Source organism: Canis lupus, chromosome 3 (genome assembly GCF_003254725.2).
Source record: "Canis lupus dingo isolate Sandy chromosome 3, ASM325472v2, whole genome shotgun sequence".
Classification (NCBI taxonomy): Eukaryota; Metazoa; Chordata; class Mammalia; order Carnivora; family Canidae; genus Canis; species Canis lupus.
In genome coordinates, this window is record NC_064245.1 from 9,788,806 (window position 1) to 9,812,867 (window position 24,062).

Genomic DNA, 24,062 nt, shown 5'->3' on the forward strand with positions numbered 1-24,062 from the left:
TTTCTGGGGGATTGCATGGCAGTAAATTAATGATAAAAAAATGAATCTAAAATAAAGGTGATATTTACCATTTGCAGTCAGAGCAGAATCCCATGGGTAGGATAATGCTGCTTATTATCTCAGTTTCTGATATCACTTATGTTAGATTCAGATGACTAATTGTTTTAATCTCAACTTAACCTCAAAGAATAAAAGCCCACCTTTTCATGGGCTGGTAGCATATTTTACATGAACTTTTGTTCTTCACAAAGTACTCTTCACTAGAGTGATGGAAAAGACTGGAAAAAAGACTGAAACCTTTTTAATTGTCAAACTAGAATTTTTGGAAAAAGGAAATAAGATTCTTTGTTTGTATCTATATGTCTAAGTTTATTTTTGTACAGCTCTTTTTTTAATGAGGACTACAAGTTGCTTCTATAGTTACTTTTTATTATCAGAGTTCTTGGACAATCTGAGAGGCAATTGCTACATTCCCCCAAATGGATATATGGCCTTCAGAAAGTAATTTAACCATTCTATTTATTGGCCATTGTAAAGGAAACTCTGGTGTGTGCTGATTGAGGAATGAATGATCATGGCATGACATTCCTTTTAGGCAAGTTTTCTTTTTAATTTTCTGAAGGGACACATTGCACAGCACACCCTGGGTCCTGTGGTCAGAAGCCCTGATTAAAGAATAATATGCCAAAATGATGAGTAAATATAAGTGATTAAAGTCCTCTTATACATGCTAGTGAAGGATCAAAGGGGAGTATCTGCAGGTTGCTGGTACCTCAGAGAGACCAACTTTACTCACACTGTATCACATAAAATGAGTTAGTCCACAGAAAAAATGCTTCAGGTAAGTGAAACATGTATTATCATGATAAAAAGTAAACCAAGACTTTATTTTAGCCATTCTGATTTTAAAATCTTTAAAAAACAGATTATATTATCTCACATTCTCAATTTTATAAAGAGAGGGTATTGACTAAAATTGAAACACTTCTTGTTGTCTCTGATTATTATTGTTATTACTATGCCCAACATAGATATAGTCACTCATCATTGTATCAGATTTATTTTACCTATCTTCTTCGCTATTGAAGTATGAATTATCTTTCTTATATGTATATTCTCTTTCCAAGAGTCCTCCTATCTTTTTAAAAAATGACTGGGGCAAGATTTTAAAAGAAAATAAGTTATTATAAGTCAAAAAATAAGGACATGATGCTTTAAGCTCTCAGTTGTAATCTATAGTTCTAAACAGATTTTCGGGAGGTATTTCTCTAACAAAAGTGAAATGAGTGAATACCAATTGATTTGTCTGTCTTTAACAATAAAAAAACTGGACAGAATTTATGAAAAAATTGTGTTCAAGACAATGGATATTATGTGATGAAACTGAATGTTCCCTCAAACATTAAAAAAAAAAAAAAACTGAGCTAGATCTTATAATTATCCCAGTTTAGTGTTTGGAGAGCTCATAAGCCAAGACCACAAGAAGGGAATCCCAGCTGAATCCCAGTGCACTCCCTGTAGAGGAAGCAGAACTGAGAGTCTAGGAGAAACCAATGTGGCTAGAATTCACATGGTGGAGTACTGGACAGGAAAACACTATATAAATGGAGAGCTTCAGATATCTTCTGAACGTTGTCCTTGAATGCTCAGCAGAGTGTCATTTACAAACATGTATTAAGAAACTCCCTGAGAATGAGGAGAGTCACAAAAAGGGTTAGAAGAAATACCGTCTGAACTCACATAGTGCTGAAAATAGTACCTATTACCATAAACCAGGATGAAAACACACATAGGGCATTGAGCAGGATATCCAGAAACATTCTGCCTCACAATTGGAATGATTAAACCACACCATACTAAACATTTTTTTGGTTTCACCTAACAAATCTTAAAAGCAAGTTCTCAAAGGACCAAATTATTACAAGTTACTTAACTAAGTCCAGAACAACATTCAGGAACATTTATAGAAATATAAAAATAAAGAAGGTCATGAATCAAAGAATGTGGTAGCCTCTAGATACTGGAAATGGCTCTCAATTTACAGCCAGCAGGAAAATGGGAACCATGACCTACACTACAAGTAACTGAATTATGCCAACAGTATGAATGAATAGGAAATGGATTCTCTCCTAGAGAGGGATGCTATCTGTCAGGTCTTTGATTTAGTCCAATGAGATCTGTACTGAATTATTGAGGTATAAAACTGTGAAACAATGAAATTATGCTCCCATAATCATTAAGTTGATGGTGATTTGTTATAGCAGCAATATAAAAGTAAAATAATAATCAAATTTCTCAGAGATAAACAGGAGATCTTTACAGATCCAGGAAAAAACACATCACATACAGAAGAAAACTATAAAAACATTAACCAACTTCTTAAAAGCAATAAAAACCAGAAGACAAAGATCTTCAAAATACTAAGGGAAAAACAAAAACCTGTTAACCTAGATTTCTATATCCACTGCAATTACTTTCAAAACAAAAGTGAAATAGAGCATTGAAAATAGAGACATGAAAAAGCAGAAAAAAATTCATCTTTAAGGACTTGTGTCACAATAAATATTAAAGAATGGTCTTAGGCAGAAGGAAAATGATGCCAGGTCAAAATACAGGATCTACATAAGAAATTAAGAGGGCTAGAAAGTATAACTACATATATAAATATGTGAGAAATGTTTATTACTAATATTTAAATCTCTTTGATAACTATTTAAATGATAATAACAATGGTATATGATGGATTTATAATGTAATTTAAAATTATGACCAAAATAATTGCTCAAAGGTGAGAAGGGGAGAAATGAAGGTATATTATTGAAGGTATATTATTATCAATTTCTTTTAGTGTATTTAAACTGGTATAATTTCATTAGATGAGTATAGATAAAATGTAGATGAAGGTAGGCTATGATAAGTTAAGTGTATATACTAAAAACTCTAAGGCAACCACTAAAATGTAAGAGTTAACAAATAACAGTCATAAAAATAAATAGCCAACAGAAAGGATAAAATGGGATCATAAAACACTAATGTGGACGAAGGCAGAAAAAATGAACAACATAAAAATGAAAAATGCAACCAAGAGAAAACTAATGGAAAGTGAGAGCCTTAAGCCTATTCTTATCAATAATCATAATAAACATAAATGGCCTAAATAACACAATAACACAATTAAATGTTAGAGATTGTCAGCATATTTACAAAAATATATAATTCTTATAATTCTATAAGAAATAGTCTTTAAATCTAAAGATGCAAATAGGTGAAAGGAAATGGAAAAAACATAACATGTTAACATTAAATAAAAGGAAGACTGGGGATCCCTGGGTGGCTCAGTGGTCTAGTGACTGCCTTCGGCCTACAGTGTGATCCTGGAGTTCCGAGATCGAGTCCCACATCAGGCTCCCTGCATGGAGCCTGCTTCCCCCTCTGCCTGTGTCTCTGTCTCTCTCTCTCTGTGTGTCTCTCATGAATAAATAAATGAAATCTTAAAAAAAAATAAAAGGAAGACCGATATGGCTATATTAACATTACAAAAAATAGGGATGCCTGGGTGGCTCAGTAGTTGAGCATCTGCCTTTAGCTCAGGTCATGATTGTGTGGTCCTGGGATCAAGTCCCACATCAGGCTCCCCTGAGGGAGCCTGCTTCTCCCTCTGCCTATGTCTCTCCCTCTCTATCTTTCTCTGTGTTCTCATGAATAAATAAATACAATCTTTTAAAAAATTTCAAAAAATAGATTTTAGAGCAAAGACTATTTCAAGGAATACAAAAGGTCACAATGGTAAAGAAGTCACTCTTCAAGAGTAATAATTCTAAATAATTATGCAACTAACAAAAGAATTTCTAAATACATAAATCACAATATGACAGAGCTACAAGGAAAACTTATAGTCAAAGAGTTAATAACCTCCAATGAGAGTTGCTGCTTAAGATAGCTATAAAAATAAGTGGATATAATATATGCAAAAGGAAGGTATACAACAAAAGTGAATTTCTTCTCAATTTAAATTTAATAATTTCAATATTATATTTTAGCTTTTAGATGTCATGACTTCCTAAATGTTCTCTTAAAGTACTAATATTGTTTCATTAACTACCTATGTATCTTTAAAGTATTTTTCAAAATTCATTCAAATACATTTTGAGCAAGTTTTTTGAGAAATTTTAGAGATATGGTAAAAAATTTTAGAGATATGAAAAATGAAAGATGTGGTTCTTAACTATTTAGTATATTCAGTTCTTCAGTCTTGTGGGGGAAACAGACATTCATAAACTAATTTTAAAAGTATGAGTACGTGAAGAAATTACCATCCTAGAAACTTCTGTCATTAGCACTCATATCATCATACATTGTTGGCCAGATAGATTAGGTATTCTGAAAGCCCATAAACTTATTTAAATTCATAAATAAGAGACTTAGAGAAAGATAAAAATGCAAATTAGATGCTTTTCACTTGCATCAAAAATATATACACACAAAAATTTTTACCTAAGTGAGCAGATGCAGAAAGGCATAGAGTACCTTCTTTCTCTATTTATAGAACATAGAATATAGAACATAAAAGACCATACTTTTGAAATGAGTGTTATCTTCATAAGAAACAAATATCCCTGCCCCCCCCCTTGTTTTTGAAGGAAAGGACCGAGTGGATTGGACCTATGACTGCTTTGTAGGATGGTGTAAGTTATGTACTGCATAAGGGAAGGGAAGCCATTCACGGCAGGCTTCTATATGCATGACATACGTGAACAGATACAGCGGCTGTTAGTAGACTTCTATATAAACTAATGCTATAAGCTTCTGAAACAGCATAACACAGTCCCTCAGGTCTCACAATCTGCACTGATAGAAAATAGACTAGGATCTACTGATCCACCGATGCAGGGCTAGTCAAAAAGATAAGCTTTCCTATAGTCAGAAGAGAAGTTTCTTCCCTTTCAGCTTCCAATACTGTAGTCTAGTGAATTTTGTCAAGCAGCTAAAGATATTAAGGCTGAATTGACAAATTAATTAGGTAACTAGAGAGCTGGAATTAGCAAACCTCTCAGAGGCTGAGTGCTATTTGTGTCACCATTCTAATAAACACCTGAAAAGCAGGTAAGTGTGTGTATATAGACTGACATAATGGGTATAAACCAAAGATTTCATTTTATCACCATTACTCTCTCATGCTCTTTTTTGGTTTGGCATTTTGAGGAATACTTTTGCTTTTATGTTCAAATTAAGAAAATGAAAACTACTCAGTAAGTTTGAGAGAGCTCTATTGCCACTGGTACGGTTGCCATAAAAAGCCTTCCATAATATTTAAATTTACATCAGACAAGAATTGTTCTGACATATGATGTGTGCTAAATAGGTACCTGTATAAGTCTTTAGGGGTAGTAATTTTGGAGGAACTTAAAAAAAATCCATTTAATATCAAATAATGTACCATGATTACTAACCTAGTGTGAATAAAAGCAGAGCAAGGTTTCTTCCCACAGGTCTAGCTGACCTAATGCTTTTAATAGATAATAATTATTCTAATCAATGACAATCTTTGCGCTCTATATAGTACAATTCAGTGGTGCTAAAAGATGTCTTCCCAGGGAAAATTATTAAGGTTATCAGGTAATAATGCTGAGAAAGACACAGTGGCTCACAGAAGTTCTAACATCCACAGTGTTGGCAACAATGCTTTATACCACTAACAACCTCTGACTCATAGATCCTAATCACATTTTGAGCGAAAGAGCCAGGAAATTTTGTTCTCTTCTAATGTCTTTACTTAATGTACCTCTATTAATTTCTTTATTCATTTCACAAATATTAATTGAGGGTCATCTATATGTGTGGCACTGTGCTGAGTAAAAGGGATAAAATGATGAGAAAACCAGACTTAGAATCTGGACCTTCTTTACCTTAAAATGTTCTATCTGTAAAATTAAATAGGTGAGTAATTAGTAATGATTTCAGTTTGTTGACAGGTCAAAATACTGTGTGTCTGTATCTGGGGAGAACAGAAGGGAGAAGAGAAAGAAATGTACAACTGTGAGGTACTTAATAGAGAAAGGTAATCCAAGATCTATCTCCTAGTGGTAGCCTTAGGGGCTGGAATAAAGGAATGACCCTTTCTTCTTATTGTACTCAGTCTAATGCTAAAATATAAATAAAGCATATTTCCAAGAAATCAGTATTTTGCCATTGAAGCTACTATCAGATGTGCATTTAATCATGGTAAATCACTGTATTTCTTATAAGCAGCAAAATTTCACCTAATTTAATAGCATTGTAATAAAACTTAGCCTAGTTGTAGTTGACTGTTACAATCATAAGTTTTTTTTTCATAATATAAGTTTTAAGCATGATTGAAGAAATATATATAGGCAAATAGGAGGGAATACTGATAATACATACTAAATACAAAACTCACAAAAAGGAGCATATTTACCACTATGGTCTTATAGTGAGCTTCCATTCTTAAACAGTTTATTCAGGTTTAGGATATGTAGAAAGCTACATAAATGTCTTTGTGGTTATGCACATGAATAGTGGAGAGGGCTAAGAAGTACTCCTTTCCTACTCCTCCAGAGGAAATAGTACTTGGAAATTTTATGGGTGAATTTTGCTAAAAAGAAATATATGAAGAGCTAAGCAGAGAAAGGGTAATAATTCTTTAGTAATTCATCTGCCTTCAACCAGCCAGTCCTCCTGACTCATTCTTGGAAATTCAACCACTGTTAACTTTTAGTGCCACGATCAGGCCATTGGTGTATTCCATCCTCAAGGCCCAGTCCCTATTCCTTTTTTTTTTTTTTAATTTTTTTTTCAGTCCCTATACCTAAAGTCCACTGAGGACTACTGGAATATGGGTAATAACTCAGGCCAAAATTTAAAGACTGTGATGTTCTTGGAGAAACAATCACAGGAACAAGCAAATAATTTTTAATTGCCTATATACAGTACTAAATATATTTTCCATAATGATGACCCTGGTCTGATTTCTCTTTGGGATTCTTTTACCCTTGGGACTTTACACAAATGTTACAGAATCATAAATTTAGAATTCTAGAAAATATGTGAGAGTTACTCAGTGACAATCTTCTTGAGTCCATGTTTCCAAGTCTCTCTTCAGGGTCAGGCAAAGTGCCAAAAAGATATATGTTTCTGTATAAATACAAAGGCAGACATGGACTAAGTAGGCAAAAAGAATCCTTCTGTGTCAGACATATTCTGCACAGAAGTCAGGCATCATATACTACTAAAAGATGTCTTCCCAGGGAAAATTATTAATATAATTTATTAATTATAAAGGTAATAATACTGAGAAAGACAAGTTCCAACATCCACAATGTTGGCAGCAATACTTTCTACCACTAACAACCTCTGACTCATAAAAGAACCAGGCAAAAGCACAAAACCCCAGATAGTCTGGCTTTTCTGTTACTACTCTTAGGGATATAAACATACAGTTTTCTACAACGGTTCTATAAAATTTTCTATAAAGACATGGTTTAGGGACTCTAACCTAGCTTAACACTCATCACAATAATGTTCTCTGGCTTCTCTCTGAAAGTTGTGTAATATTAGCACCTGCTTCTTACCAGACAGACAGAGGTTAAGTCATGGATGACAGAATGATGAACAGCACATTAAAAAATGTCTCTATTGTCATGGAATTTAGAGTTAGTGGGGCAGGATCACAATTTTTCTGGCTCAACTGATTAGAAAATGGTAGACATGAAGAGAAATAGAAAAGATTTATGCTCTTTAACCTTCTGTTTGTGCTTCTCAATTATACCCTAATAGATAACTATCATAATCTCTGATACAGAGAACAAGAAGACTACAGTTATCTTTTTAGAATTTGCTCACACTTGTGAATTATGATCATGAAATTAAACCTTTCAATAAAGATGACTGGTTGAATAAAAACCTAGCCACTTTGCTGGGTCTGTTGTGCTGCATAATTCTACTGAAAGAATTGCTGAGTAGCTTGGAACACATGTTCTCTGCTACAGTGAAATGTGGCTTTGATAATATGGAATGATGTTTGAATTATGGTCTATAATTTGGAAATATCACCCAAATTTACCTAAGACCCTTCATGTGAATGACATTATTAGTTTAATGAAATTTGACCTACATAACTGTCCTTATGTACTAGAGAGAACTCTGCTAGTTCCACTGGGTTTTGCTTTAATTAGTCAACATCCATACAATTACATATTCTCTAATTGATTCTGACAAAATAGTCACACGGGCACAGGCTGAGTATTATCTTTGGAATTTCAAAAATCATTAGATATATCTTCAAAAATAAGACTTCTTGTAGTTTACAAAGCTGTGATCATCAGGACAGTATGGTACTGGCACAAAAACAGACACATAGATCAATGGAAGAACAATAGAGAACCCAGAAATCACCTGTTTCCTTGAAAGTAAAGGTGATATCATATTAACCAACCTAGATACTTCAAAGAAGTATATTAATGAAAATCAAAATAATTAAAATTTAAGCTTTAAATGAAAAATCTGCTAGAGAAAGAAACTTCATCTGATAATTTTATATGCTTCTGAATATATATGAACCAAAGACTATGTATGTGGTTTTGTATGTGTAATAAATAAATATATGTTATCACTACCAGGCCAGAGAGAACAATATGTTACCTTGTCACTTTAGGGGCATCTGGGTGGCTCAGTCAGTTGGGCAAAAGATTCTTGGCTTTGGCGTAGTTCGAGATCTCAGATTTCTGAGATCAAGCCCCACAAAGGTCTCCATGCTCAATATGGAATCTACTTGAGATTTTCTCTTCCTCTCTCGCCATCCCTCCTACTTATGATCTCTCTCAAATAAACAAATAAAAATCTTTAAGTAAGTCACTCTATTACTCTGTTCCCTATTCTTACATATATCAACTTAAAGAACTGGATTAGGGGATCCCTGGGTGGCTCAGTGGTTTAGTGCCTGCCTTCAGCCCAGGGCATGATCCTGTAGTCCTGTGATCCAGTCCCACATTGGGCTTCCTGCATAGAGCCTGCTTCTCTTTCTGCCTGTGTCTCTCTGCCTTTCTCTCTCTCTCTCTCTCTCTCTCTCTGTGTCTCATGAATAAATAAAATCTTTAAAAAAAAAACTAGAAAAAAAAACTGGATTAGATGTTTTCTATGCTATGAAAAAATTATAACATTTTATCATTCTATGAATAAGTGGTATCAAATTCATAAAATAAGAATTCTTCAGTCACCACAGTTATTCATTATCAACCTAAGGATTTTATGATCTTGTATGATGACATAAGAAATGGAAATGAAAAGTATGAAACTCAAACAGGAAAAAATCAAAATAAATATTGTCAGATAATATGTTTGCTCTTATAGAGAATCAAGATCTACATATGATAGGTCTATAAAACAACTAAGCAAATAAGAGTTTTTTGTATATTACAAATAACAAGTGTAAAATAAAATAAAAAGAATAAATCTTTTCATAACAGAATATATAAAATAGTGAATTTAATAAAAACTATGTAAAACTATACAAAAAAGTTACAGACCATTCCAGAAGGATATAAAAAGACCAAAATAAACATGAAGTCATGTATTATTTCTGAGTGGGAAAATCTAAGACCTCAAAGGTATCAATTCTTCTCAGAATAATCTCTGAATTTAACATAATCCAAGGTAAATCTAATAAAAATCCAAGAACATTTGGAAGAGAATAATAAGGTGAGCTAGTTATCAAAACATATCCTGGTGCTACAATAAAAATTGTAGGCTACTAGATTAGGATAGAAAGTTCAAAGAGACAGAATAGTGTTCAAAAATAAGCCTGCAGCTAATAACCAGAATTTTGGAAAACAATTAATTGTAACAATTTTTGCCAGTTTCTGCATTACCTTTTTGGAAGAGACAATTTTCAGAGTGTCTTACTCCACTATTTCTACAGATAACTCCTTTAGTACAATTTAAAATCAGTCTTACAAATATAGATGCTATCTAAGGAAATCAATAGCGTAGTGAATTTAAACATTCAAAATATCTTTTTGAGTTTATTTTTGTGTGTAGTGTGAGAAAGTGGTCCAGTTTTATGTAGCTTTTGCATATACTTGTTCAGTTTTCCCAACACCATTTATTGAAGAGATGAAAATTTCCCAATTATATATTTTTGCCTCCATTGTCATAGGTCAATTGGCCATATGTGCATGGGTTTATTTCTGGGCTTTTTCTTCTGTTCCATTGATTTGTGTGTCTCTTTTTGTGCCAGTATCATACTGTTTTAGTTGCTGCAGCTTTGTAGTATACCTTGAAATCTGGAACTGTGATACCTCCAGCTGTGTTTTTCTTTTGGAAGATTGCTTTGGCTATTCAGGATATTTCGTGGTTCCATACAAATTTATGATTGTTTGTTCTAGTTTTGTGAGAAATGCTATTGATAGTTTGATAAGGATTGCACTGAAACTGTAGGTCACTTTGGGTAGTGTGGACATTTTAACAATATTCATTCTTCCAATCTATGAGCATAGCATATCTTTCCACTTCTTTGTGTCATCTCCAATTTCTTTCATCTATGTTTATAGTTTTCAGGGTAAAAAAAGTCTTTCACCTCCTTGGTTAAATCTATTCTTGAGGTATTTTTTTTTTCTCTCTGGTGCAATTTTAAATGGAATTGTCCTAATTTCTCTTTCTGCTACTTCATTATTACTATATAGAAACACTGCTAATTTATATATTAAAGACCTTAATGTAAGACATGAAAACATTAAAATTCTGGAAGAGAACACAGAGTGATTTCTCTGATATTGGTCATAGCAACATTTTTCTAGATATGTCTGATGAAGTTAAGGAAACTAAAGCAAAAATAGACTCTTGAGATTACATCAAAATAAAAAGAAACATTGAAGTAAAGCTATCAACAAAAGAAGAAGGTAAATCTACCGAACGTGAGAAGATATTTGCAAATGATATGTCTGATAAGTGGTTAATATCCAAAATACATTTAAAAAAATTATACAACTCCACACACACACAAAAGCAACAACAACAACAATAACAGACAATCCTATTAAAAAATGGGCAGAGGACCTGAATAGACATATTTTTCAAAGAAGACATAGAGATGGCCAACAGACACATAAAAAGAAGCTCAACATTGCTAATCACCAAGGAAATGCAAATCAAAACCATAATGAAATATCACCTTACACCTGTCAGAATGGCTAAAATAAAAAAATAAATAATAACAAGTGATGGCAGTGATGTAGAGGAAAGGAAATCCTTGTGCACTGTTGGTAGGAATGTAAAATAGTCCAGCCACTCTGGAAAACCACATGCAGCCTTCTCGAAAATACAAAAACAGAAATATCTTATGATCTACAATTCCACTACTCAGTATTACCCAAAGAAAAAGAAAACACTAATTCAAAAAGGTATATAAACCCCTATACTTATTACAGACTTATTTACAAGAACTAAGATATGCAGCAACCTAAGTGTCCATCAGTAGATGGATAAATAAGGAAGATATAGGATACATGCACACAGAGAATTATGCAGCCATAAAAAAGAATGAGATCCTGCCAATTGCAACAACATGGACGGGCCCAAGGGGTGTTATGCTAAGTGAAATAAGTCAGATTGAGAAAGACAGATACCATATGATTTCCAATTATATGTGGATTCTGAATCCAAAACAAATGAATAAACATACAGACAAAAAGCAGAATCAGATTTGTAAATACAGAGAACTAATGGTTGCTAGACGAGAGAGCATAGAGAGATGGGCAAAATGAGTAAAGAGAAGTGGGAGACAGGGGTTTCCAGTTATGGAATGATAAGTCACAGGTGTAAAAGGAATAGGCAATATAGTCAAGGATTTTGCCCTGGCATTGTATAGTGGCAGAGAGTAGCCATACCTGTAGGAAGCATAGCATAATGTATCGAGAAATTGAATCACTATATTGTACACCTGCAATTTAACAGTGTCAACTATACTCAAATTTCAAAAATTAAAAAAAAAACTAAAATAAACATTTTAAATACCATATAAACTCTAAAATGTATTCATCAATTTAGTTAAAACTTTGGTATCTTCTTGCCTATTTTCTGGATTTTTTGCTGTTTTCTATATTTCAATTTTAACTTTTCTTGCTTGGCATCCTTATAAAATATTCACAAAAATATTTATTCTATTTACCTTAAATTGCTTCTTTGATGGCTTAATATAGGATATGAAACTCACTGGAAAGTGTATGTGTACTACGCTGTAATGTAAGGAGATGTAATGTAAATGTAAGGAGATGTTAAAAGAGACCTCTAAGTCTGTGATTCTTGAGCATTATATATCAAGTAGCAGTTTTCTGAAGAGGAGGACCATGATGCGCAAATGACAGGCAAAAATAGTCTTCACTTCAGCTACATTTTGATGGTAGCAATTCAGAATACTTGAAGATGTGTTGGACATATGTGTCATGAAATTAATGTCTATGAAAGCCTGTCTTAGCATCTCAGAAAAGAAATAAAAACTAGAAAGAGCAAAAAATGTATAATATATTCTAAAATCTTTATGATCACTCAAACATTAATTATTTAATACCATAAAAAGACTTACATGAAAGATTCCAACATCTTTCACAATCTGATATCTGTTTCAGGATTGAGAGAGAGAGACAGGGACAGAAAGGGAGAAAGAGAGAAAGGAAAAGAAAATTTTGGGAAATACCTAAATAAAATTTAAGGGATCAAATTAGGATGCAATTAGGATGTTATGATCTAAGTAGTAATTTTTGTTTTGCAATATTTAAACATTACTTTTTAAAAAGATCTGCTAGAAATTTTTTTATGACTTTTTTTGCCATAAAAATAATCTATGAATTTGCGAAATAGCAATTCTAAAATTAAGGTCATCAAGGATACAAGATAACTAATTATAATAGCACTTAAAGACAACATTAGAAGCTACTGAGTAATTTGTAAAGTTTGTAATCATCCATTTATTTGATATGCCCAGGCAATGCCATGAAGGCTCCGATATACTTGTAAAAATAAAGGTAAAGCAAATACAGCTAATCTGTTGATTTTTGTTATGTTAATTATCAGTAGAAATTGCTAAATATGACAGTAATAATGATTAACAATCTGGAAAGGAATTGACCATATAAACATGACCATAGCATTTATTTTCATTTTAATAAGAAAAATTTGATTTTGATTTTCTTCTTAATTAAAATAAATTACATCTACCATTTTCCTTGATGGGCTTTATAATCATCCATTAATATTATATGCTACACCAAAATCAACATAAAGTTTCTAATAGGAGGCAATGGCATACTAGAGGTGACAGAAAAGGGCTCAAAATTCAGTAGCAACTTAAGACTCTAGAAAAATTAGAGACCTTTAGTTTATAAAGCACTCAAATAAACAGAATATAAAAATTTTATTTCGGGGCACCTGGGTGGCTCAGTGGTTGAGCCTCTGCCTTTGGCTCAGGTTATGACCCCGGGATCCTGGGATTCAGTCCCACATCAAGCCTGATTCTTCCTCTGCCTGTGTCTCTGCCTCTATGTGTGTGTCTCCTGAATAAATAAATAAAATCTTAAAAAAAAATTAAAAACTAAAAAAAATCAATAAAAATTGTATTTAAGTATGTAAAAAAGCAAGTGAAAAGTAGGGCAGGCAACCTAAATAGAAGTCCAAAAATCTATATTCCAGCCCTAATCTTTAATAATGATTGTGTCACTTGGGGGAAGTCATTTAACATCTCTATAAAATTGGGCTGAACAATATATTACAATGGTGAAGAATAAGACAAAATAGTAGAAATATAATAGTTGCAGAGTTTTTGAAATTTCACTCACCATTGCTTTGTCACCTTTTCCAGGACTAAAGTCTATGACAAATTTTTAAGCCAGGTGACTATAAAATTAATTTAATGTGAAACATTTGAAGAAGTTGGGAAAGAAAAAAAGAAATAATTTCCTTAAGAATGCATCTTTTTGCACAGCAGCAGCTTTCCCCAAATCATACCAAACATATCTTCCCTTCGGACTAAGCAATACATTCTTTCTATAGAACTACAATCCAAATTTGAAAAGACTGCTGAATAGACAAGTTTCTTAAACTGATTTGACTGAAACTTATGGTTCAACTACTTATTAGAAGGTGTATTTCTTTGGTTGCATGGATGTCAATTTCATAATATGTCTATGTTAAGAGACTCAATTAGCTTTATAAGACTTGATAGTGGAAAGAATCCTTTGGTCCAAGCTGTAGGAAGATCTATTCTATTCCTCTTTCCCCTCAAGCTAAGCCTCATATAACCTCTATCGCCAGGAGAGAAGTGACTGTGCCCACCTTCCCAACTCCAGTTTGTAGTATCACATTACAGCTCTACATCAGCCATAGCAGGACCATTTATACTATGGAAATCTATAGACACTACTAATTAGGACTTTTTGCTGGAAAGGGAAAGGGAGTCTGTTTGGGGGAAGCCCAGTTGTTAAAACTTACCGGCCTATCATTAGCCAAATCATGTAAACTCTGGTTACAAGGAAATGTAACCCAATGTTAAACATGTTGATGAACAAAGACACAGTTTTTTCTGCCTTTGACACTAAAATCTCCTACCCAATAGCCTCTCTGTAAAGTGACTCTTTAACTGCAAAGCTCTCAAAAGGAAGCATTACTTGCTTTTACTCTAAAGGAAAGAGACAGGAGACTCAGTAGATTGAATTCTGAGAGAGACATAATAAACGCTAGAGTCCATTAAATGTCCTTGCCCTTGATGAATCTTACCAGTGAGAGGCACTGTGCCTGGCAGTTCCCTCCTCTCCCTCTCCTCTTCCCCAAGTGAACACAGGCTAACAGCAATTCCCCTGCCTCTTTGGGATTGTCCTACAGATTTTAAATGGCAGCTCAATTGTCACCATATGGAGATTTGAGGTAAGGTGAGAACAGATTAGAAGAAACAGCAATTAATGGACCTTAATCAATTATTAATTGATTAATAACTTAGTAACTTAATTAAGTTATTTGACTTTTGAAGGACTTTTTCAACTTGCTATAAGGCTTATCATTGCAGCAACTACAACTTTAATACTCTTATTTATGAATATAGTATTAAATTTGCTAAAACAACCCCGACCCTCCAAATATATGAATGAGAACATTTTTTTAAAAGTGTAGGACTAGGGATCCCTGGGTGGCGCAGCGGTTTGGCGCCTGCCTTTGGCCCAGGGCGCGATCCTGGAGACCCGGGATCGAATCCCACGTCGGGCTCCTGGTGCATGGAGCCTGCTTCTCCCTCTGCCTGTGTCTCTGCCTCTCTCTCTCTCTCTCTGTGACTATCATAAATAAATAAAAATTAAAAAAAAAAGTGTAGGACTATATGGTAACTGGAACTAAACTAACAACTTAACAAAAATAATAAAATAAAGTACATATCACCAATCAAAAAAAAAAAGTACAAGGCTGAAGGAACTTCTATCGATGATGCTGATATATGACGGAAGGATTCAAAATAAGAATATGACCAGATTATACTTTTTTTTTGATTTTCAAATTTTGTCTTTCCCACAAACTGACTCAGGATAACAGTATTAAAGTTAAAATTAAGTTAACCAAGAAAGTTATAGTTCTTATTAAAATAGTATAAAATAAATTTTTATAAACTGCTTTCTCTTGTATTGGGTAGACAAATGAGAAGTATAATCATTGCATATACCCTTAGGAAAGGTGGACAAAATGGGAGATCTTTCATTGAAAACAACCTAGGTCCAGTTTTCTGATGCTTAAATTAGAGGGATGTGAGAAGGCTGAAAAATGGAATTGGGTGAGAAATTAGCAACAGAAGAAAATACAAGAGGAGGAAGGAATGAGTCAATTAATCTTGTCCATTAATAATCTTTCATTAACCATACTTGTTGACTCCAAAGGAAAGATATATTTTAAAAAGTTGTCATATAAGATCTTACCATAGTGAGCAAAAGAAACACATCAAACACCTGTATCCTGGTCAATATTACCATTGAAAGTGTCATTATATGCAGTGTCTGATATGGAATTTAAATTTGATGAATTTTGAATAAAATCATTTATTTTTTTATTCTCTATTGTCAGATAATAAATTTAGTAGTTTCCTTAAAGCCATCTGATTTTAAGTGTAATTCTAAAAGGAAGTTAAGTAAAAAAATAAAAATAAAAAGGGTGTATGTCACCATCAGATCTCTCTGCTTGCAGTAATTCTTAGATTCTCCTTTGGAATCTTAGTGATTTTTTTTTTTAAGATTTTATATAATTATTTGAAAGAGAGTGAGCACAAGACAGGGCGGTCAGAGGGAAAAGAAGATGGAGACTCCTTGTTGAGCAGGGAGCCCAGTGTGGGGCTCAATCCCAGGATCCTGAGATCATGACCTGAGCTGAAGGCAGACTCATAACTGACTGAGCCATCCAGGTGCCCCTTAGTGATTGATTCTTATAAGATTTATGATATTTATATTTGATGGGCATGAGGTCTAAGTTGTAAAAGCATTTGGAACTTTTAGGAAAAGTAACCAAAGAGAAAGATTGTTTGTATATGCAGCTGGTACTCAAGGGGCTGAGCAGGAGATTCAGTGGATCCTGAAAGGTGGAACAGCTAGTTTGGAGAATTCTGCTGCAAGTGTAGCAAGATGCTATGTGGTGAGAGTTCAGGTGCCTCTGAGAAAACAACTTCATTGGGAAATCCAGAGGAAGTTACAGAGAAACAGGGAAAAGGCAGAAAATGCTGCGCTTCCTTCAATAACAGCTGAATCCAGTGAAATAGCGACAGTCCTAGAGGGAAAGTGTAATTGTGACCTAACTGAAAAAGACACATGAAAGGAACTTGGGTTTATAGGAGAGGCTGAACAAATGGCTAAGGAAGTGCCTCATGGAAACCGTGTAGTGCTTTAGTAAGGGTCACAGGGTTTCTCAAGAAACCCTCATATTTATATCCTCATATTTCACTTCTCATTACTAAGTTTGTAATGTGAGTTTCTGCTGCACTTGAGTGGTCTATTTACTGTGTGAACTATGTGTGAAGGGCAGTAGCAAACACTGTGGGGTGGAGGGATGGTGGAGAGATGGAAATCTCCAGAAGTTATGAACCTTGGGGGTGGAAGCAGATATACCTTGAAACCACTGGGGCAGCCCTGGGGTGAGGGCTACTCTGAGTAACCATGGGCATTATGGAGAGGCAATTCAGATACATTTAATATGTGTTTTAGAGATTTCTGTATCTGTGCTTTGCAGTCATTTCCACCTATAGTTAAGCAATTGCTCATCCCGGTGTCAAAATAGCTTCCAGAACATTCCTACCACTGCCGTGTCCATTCCTTTATGTCCTGAAACGTAGGTTCAGAGTCCAACATAAAATTCACACCCCTTATAACAAATATTTGAATACTAACTGACAAATGAGCATCATCATTACAAAAAGCATTTAATCTCAGTCACTATTTGAGACATCTTGAAATATCTTAAATCTTGGAGTTCATGTATGAAAGAAATTTGACAGATATGTTCCAATTTTAAAATGATTTTCCAAATTAAAAAAAAAAACAAACATTTAAGTAGTAAAGCTATAATGTTGAACAGCCTTCCTAAAGGTAAGACTAAATCATCTTTCCCTTCTCTCTAAGGGGAAAAAAATTACGAGAAATTGTTGGCAAATAAAGAAATAATTAAACAGTGTACAACCCCAAAAATAAAGGAAAATATTGTATTATAAAATTTAGACAATTAATCATAAATGTATATTTGTTTCCCCTCTGCATTTTGTGCTGTTTTGGGTTGTAGAGTCTATGGAGGTGCAATCCCTAGATTCCTCTTTTGGCACAGAAGCCTTCATATCTCCCAATGCTGGAGGTAGTAGTTGCTTATTGGCTCACAGATGCAGCATCTCCTAGGAATTGCTCTGCATGTGGGTGCTGCCCTGTCCAACATTATACCTCCTTCAAGGGCCACCCAACATCCCAAACCAGTAGGGTGCAGAGGCCTGTCTCCTTTGCTCCTTGCCCGACACGGGGACAATGCTGAAGGACCCATTCCTGTTCCAGAGCTCCTGGTGGTGCTTGCAGTGGCCTTGGATGCAGCTGAACCATAGCTCAGACTCTGTCTCCCTCTCATCGGCCTCCCTTCCTCAAGAGTTGTTCCTAAGGAGAAGTCTGAAAATTTTTCTGATGCAATCCATTTCAAGGACGTATTTTAGAAAATGGGTGTATTTTTGTTTGTTTTAGTTTGTAATAAAAAAAAATGTTTCTCATTCTAAGTACATATTAAATGTTTTATCTAATTTTGTATGCATAATTTTGTATTCTTGCATTAAAAGAGGTCCCAAAAGAGCCTGAATCTGGTCCTTTTCTCTTTGGCAGGAGAAACTTCCACCCAGTTGGTCCCTCCACCTGGTGGTAGGAGAAACTATTCTAATAATAGCAGAGACTGATCAGAGGGCTCCCTGCATGAGAAGTCTGTGGCCATTATAAGCTTCACCACCAACTCCCATGGTGGTCTTTCTTCTGAATGCATTGTCACTGAGTCTTTTCCATATTACTTGGTTTCACACCCTATAAATTTAACATTGTTCAGAAACATTTTCTAATGTCCACAGTCAAATATCCAGTCATCCCCCATGTATCTTTCTTTATATATCTTTTTTTGACCTTCCACTCAGGTAAGCAGTTTGTGCATTTTTCCTGATTGTCAGTTCTCTTTATTTTCTGTTAATCTGCAAGAATCCTTTCGCTTTTATTTTCTTTCATGACATTGATATTTTTGAAAAGTTTAAGCCACTTGCACTGTAGGATATACTACAATCTAGATTTGTCTGATTGTTCAGAATAACTCTATTGTAAGATATTTAATAATCTTTATTCGTCTGATTGTTTTCTCATGTTTGAATTCAATTTTAAACCTCTTGGTATAACAGTATGATAGATGATGCTAGGAATTTACCATTGCACTACATCTTTCCAAATATAAAGTTAGCATACCAATGTGTCTTATTGTTTGTGAGGCGAGGTGAAATTGGATTACTCTTATTTACCTGAATGTTATATGAGTTTCCCCCTCTGCGACTGATAAATTATCTGGGTGGTAATACCTTGAACCATGTGAATATCCTTGCACTGATTTTTGTGCTCAGAAGTTCTCAACAAATGCTTAACCGAATACCTAAAAAGCTAGACAGGAAAGAAGTCTAAGAAATTCACATTACAAAGTGGGATCATATATGATGCCCTATAATAAAATGGGCAGAACTCAGGTGGCTCCTGTCTTGGCAGCATTGGGATTTACTGACTGAGCGAGCTGGTTCCTATGCCAGGAGATGCCACAGATGACGAGCCACACCATGTGACCCATCTAACACTGGCAATTATGTCCAATGTTTTAACCTAAATGGTCATTAGTTCCAGGTTTGTGCTTTGCTCTTGGGCTGAATCTGCTCCTTTCCACTTAATTGTGTGCATCCCCATTTTCCCGGAAATACTTCTGCACTTACTGAATTGCTGGTGACACTGTCACAGCATGTTTCCAAAGTGCACCAGCTGCCCAAGGGCTGTCATGACAGCTGGGGTCACATTTGCCAGAATGATGCATCACATCCTACTTGCCTGGCTTGAGAGTCCCCTTAGTGAAGAACAGATTGATTGACTGACTGATTGATTGATTTATATTCATTAGAAGAAGTTTGACCTTTTGTATCTAGATTCCCAGGTGACTTTTCCTACTACTTTGTCTGCCAGGTGCAGTAGCTATCTTAGATGTTACTGCCTCACACTGTGGGTGGGGGGGAGGAGGGAGAAAGGGGGGAGGCACAGTTTGTGCTGAGAACCTATGATTCTCACTGTCCTTTCATTCTGCTTCATGTACTGCTATTCCTAGCCTGCTTTTAGTGCCTTGGTACCTAACAGTTCTGAAATTATAATAAATATATGTCTTTACATTTTCCAAGGGTCGATTCTTATCTCTAATTCATCAGTGGTTTAGGATCCAAAAGATCAGTATGCCAGACTAATTTTGTATTTAAAGCCAGGAGCTCATTTCCTACTGCTCTGTGTCAATGTTGTGACAGCAAAACATTACAGATATTCAGCATTTCATTCCTGACATAAAACATACAACCACTAGTTGATCTGATTTGCTGATTAGGTTATACTCTAGAGCAATCCATTTAACATGAGAAAATATGGCTTTTTCTTCATTAAAAATTGTAGGGGTTCCATTGATACCAATGTGAGCATGACTTTGCTATCAATGTGGGGAATTAATGTACTAAAAAATATTTCCTTTCACCTTATAGTCCTATTAGCCCTTGTATGGGAATGATGAAGAGTAGTCCAATGTTATATATTCAACAATTGAAAATATACTCCAGGAGCAGCCCCAGTGGCTCAGCGGTTTAGTGCAGCCTTCAGCCCAGGGCCTGATCCTGGAGACCCGGGATTGAGTCCCGTGTCTGGTTCCCTGCACGGAGCCTGCTTCTCCCTCTGCTTATGTCTCTGCCTCTCTCCCTGTGTCTCTCATGAATAAATAAATAAAATCTTTAAAAGAAAAAAGAAAATGTACTCCATAAATTTTTTTGTAGTAGATGTAGCAAAATGCCTTGTTTTTTATTTTTTCCTGACTACTCCTTCCTTATCCCTTAATCTTCCTATCTTGATTTATTCATATTTTTCAGGAAAAGGCAGGCAACAGTCAATATATTTAGAATACCTTCCAGGATTTCTAAAAGTGAAGTGATAAACATATTCCCACTCATATCCTCTGACTCACTTTCATTCACATGCACAGTTGTGCTTCCCAGTAAGGCCACGTAAGAGATATTAAACTCTAAAGACATGAACAGTCATACCAAATTGGCCACCCAGCCTGAAGGCACACGATGAGGGATAAATGGCACAATCAATCTGCAGTGTCGTTTTGTCGTAACACGATCGCTAAGTTGAAGAGTGACCGTACAACCACTCAACATTGCCTATGTGAAGGACCAATTTTCTTAGAGATTCTTTCCTGGGTTATAAAGAAATAAGGCAAACCTAAAATTTCTCATAAGGAATCAAGGGAAAAACCACACTCAATTGTTCCAAGTCACTGTTCTTTTTGTGCTTAATACCCTAGAGGAGTTTTAAAAGTATATGTATATCTTCTTTTTTATCTGTGTATATTATCATCAAACATTATATGAGGATTCTTTAGAGAAACAGAACCGGTAGGGTCTAAGTACACATAGGGATACAATACACATATATACACATACATAAGATGCATAATATATTCTACAATAGGGAATACATTAGAATGTATAGAAAGAGATTTATTATTAGGAATTGACTCACATTATTGTGACTGTCAAGTCTTCACAACCTCAGGATGAGTTAGTAAAGCTGGAGACTCAGGAGAGCCAATTATATAGGTCCAGTCTTGAGGACAAAGGCCCGAAAACCACGAGAGTCCATGGTGGAATTCCAGACTGAAGAACAGGCTCAAGACCTTGAAAGAGGCAACGTTTCAGTTTGAGTTTGAAGGCACAGGGAGAAAAACTGATGTCCTACTGTGAAGGCAATCAGGTAGGAATTCTTAGTTGGAAAGTGGTTAACCTTTTTATTCCATTCAAATAATAGACTGGGGAGGGGGGAATCCCTGGGTGGCTCAGCGGTTTGGCGCCTGCCTTTGGCCTAGGGCGCAATCCTGGAGTCCCGGGATCGAGTCCCGCGCCGGGCTCCCTGCATGGAGCCTGCTTCTCCCTCCTCCTGTGTCTCTGCTCTCTCTCTCTGTCTATCATAAATAAATAAATAAATCTTTAAAAAAAAACAAATAATAGACTGGGTGGGGTTCACCCACATTATAGGGAGTGCACCCTACCTTTACTCCATCAATTTAAAGGTTAACCTCATCCAACAATGCTAACACAGGAACACCAGAATGATGCCTGTTCCAATATCTGTGGCCTAGTCACAGTGATATGTAAAACCATTCAAATATTCATTTTCCAAATGTTTATATATACTCTCCTTATTTTCACCTAGCACACAAAATTTCACTCCCATCACTGAACTTAATATGACAGGTGGCTTGACTTTGGGTGATGGCAACTCAATTCAAGCATCTCATGTAAAAACAGTACTGATGGCAGAGGCTGTGATTCATACATTTCTGTCAGATCTTATTTACTTTTCCACACAGGATTCTGTTTTTTAGAGATATGGAAGATCATAGTTCGAGTTATTTAACTGATGCCTTTTAATCATACATTCATATTCCTGAGCAAAGATCTGTCACGATTTCAGTGTTGGACATTGCTAAGTTATATTTTTGTTTTATTTCTCAGAAAGGTTTTAGAACTATCTGGTCCTTCCATTTATGTTATAGGTAGAGCCTGAAGTATGAAGGAGCAAAATGCCTTGCTCTTGGGCTAGGCAGTAGGGAAACAAGGGTCAGAATCGGCTCTGGATTTTCAGGCCTGTTGCATCTTTCCATCTGCTGTATTTTCTCCTCTGCTTTAGCAGCAGGTAAGGACATATCAGACAGAAATGCAACATAATTTCACATTCCTCTCAGTAATCCAGACCATCATTCCTGCTGTATTTAATGCTTACCATTATTGTCATCTAAATTACTAAGAGAAAATATCAGTAAACTAAAGCAAACTTCCAATAAACAATTGTCCAGTAAATGCTACCGCAAATATAATAGAGTGACCAGTACAAATAGAATTCTTCCTTTCACCGTGTATAGCAAATAGGAGCTCCTACTAAAGAATATTTCAAAATGATATTGCTATTATCTCCAGGAGAGAAATGCAAAATAATCCATAAAAGGGATATATTATAACCCCAAATAATAACAATGCCTGCATGAACAGTATCTCCTTCCCTGCAGGCACAGTTGCATAGGAGCTAGCCCTAATGGAGAAGAAAATAAAATAACAATAAAAAAATTCAAACTTCAAGGTGTTGTCATAGGTCCACTTCATTTCATAGTAAATTTGTTTTAAACTTAATAGACAAGGAAAAAGAAAACAGAGAATACAATGAGGAAAAAATATTTTAACCTTCAGGATCTGGTTCATCCTATTTTTCCTAAAGCCGTTTATTTGGAAAAAGCAACAGCTGTGAAGATGAAGGCTAAACAATCATGTAAGTTAGCAGCAAAGCTGCAAGAAGGATTTCCCCTTACTCAAAGTCTCTTTGCTTCCCTTTAAGGACCCAAAGTGCACTCAATACAAGTGGCGGCTTCTCTGCTTGTTGTATCTGAAGGCTCATTTTTTCCTGCCTAGCTGGCTACAGGGTGACAGCTCAAGTGTCAGAAGAGAGAAGGGGTTGATGATCAAAGTGTGGGGACAGTGGCCTCCAATGTCTGTCTGGATCACCAGCTGACCTCCCTAGAGGATTAGCAGCAAGTGGTCAAGGGCATTTCCAGACCAAGAAAGAGGAGGGGGATAAAGGTGAAATGTTTAAAACTCTAAGAAGCTAAACTTGAAATAGTCTCCCTGTTATTGCAGCATTTTCTTACATTGTTTGCATATAGGTCATTCTTTAAGAACTTCCAGATTTGATACAAAGACACAAGTGATGAGAGCATGATGATCATGGGACTCGAAAACTACCTTTCTTTGTTTTAACTGCCTACTAGTATTTAAAAAAAAAAAACATATCCTATACAAATAATTACTGAGGGTAATGGTACTGACTGATGTTTTGAGGATGACCTTATTCTAGCTTACTACTGTGTGAGAAGTAAGCTTCGTTCAACTCCATTTTAGAGTGGTTTGGAATTGACCCAATAGTTTTATTCCTCATTTAGTGGTCTTGAGGAGAGACAGAAAAAAGGGATGTGTTTAAAATATGGCCCAAGAGACTATTCCAAATCCTAAGAAGCTGGATCTTGGCCTCTTAGGATTTGCTAAAGGTAAAAATAGTATACCAAGCATTATTCTAAGAGTCTGTAGAGCCACTGGAACCACTCTGCACCCCAGTAGGCTGGGTCCTCAAATCTCTATAACTAGGTCAAATGAACCAAATATTTCAGGGTGAAATTCACCAAGAAATGTCAAAAAC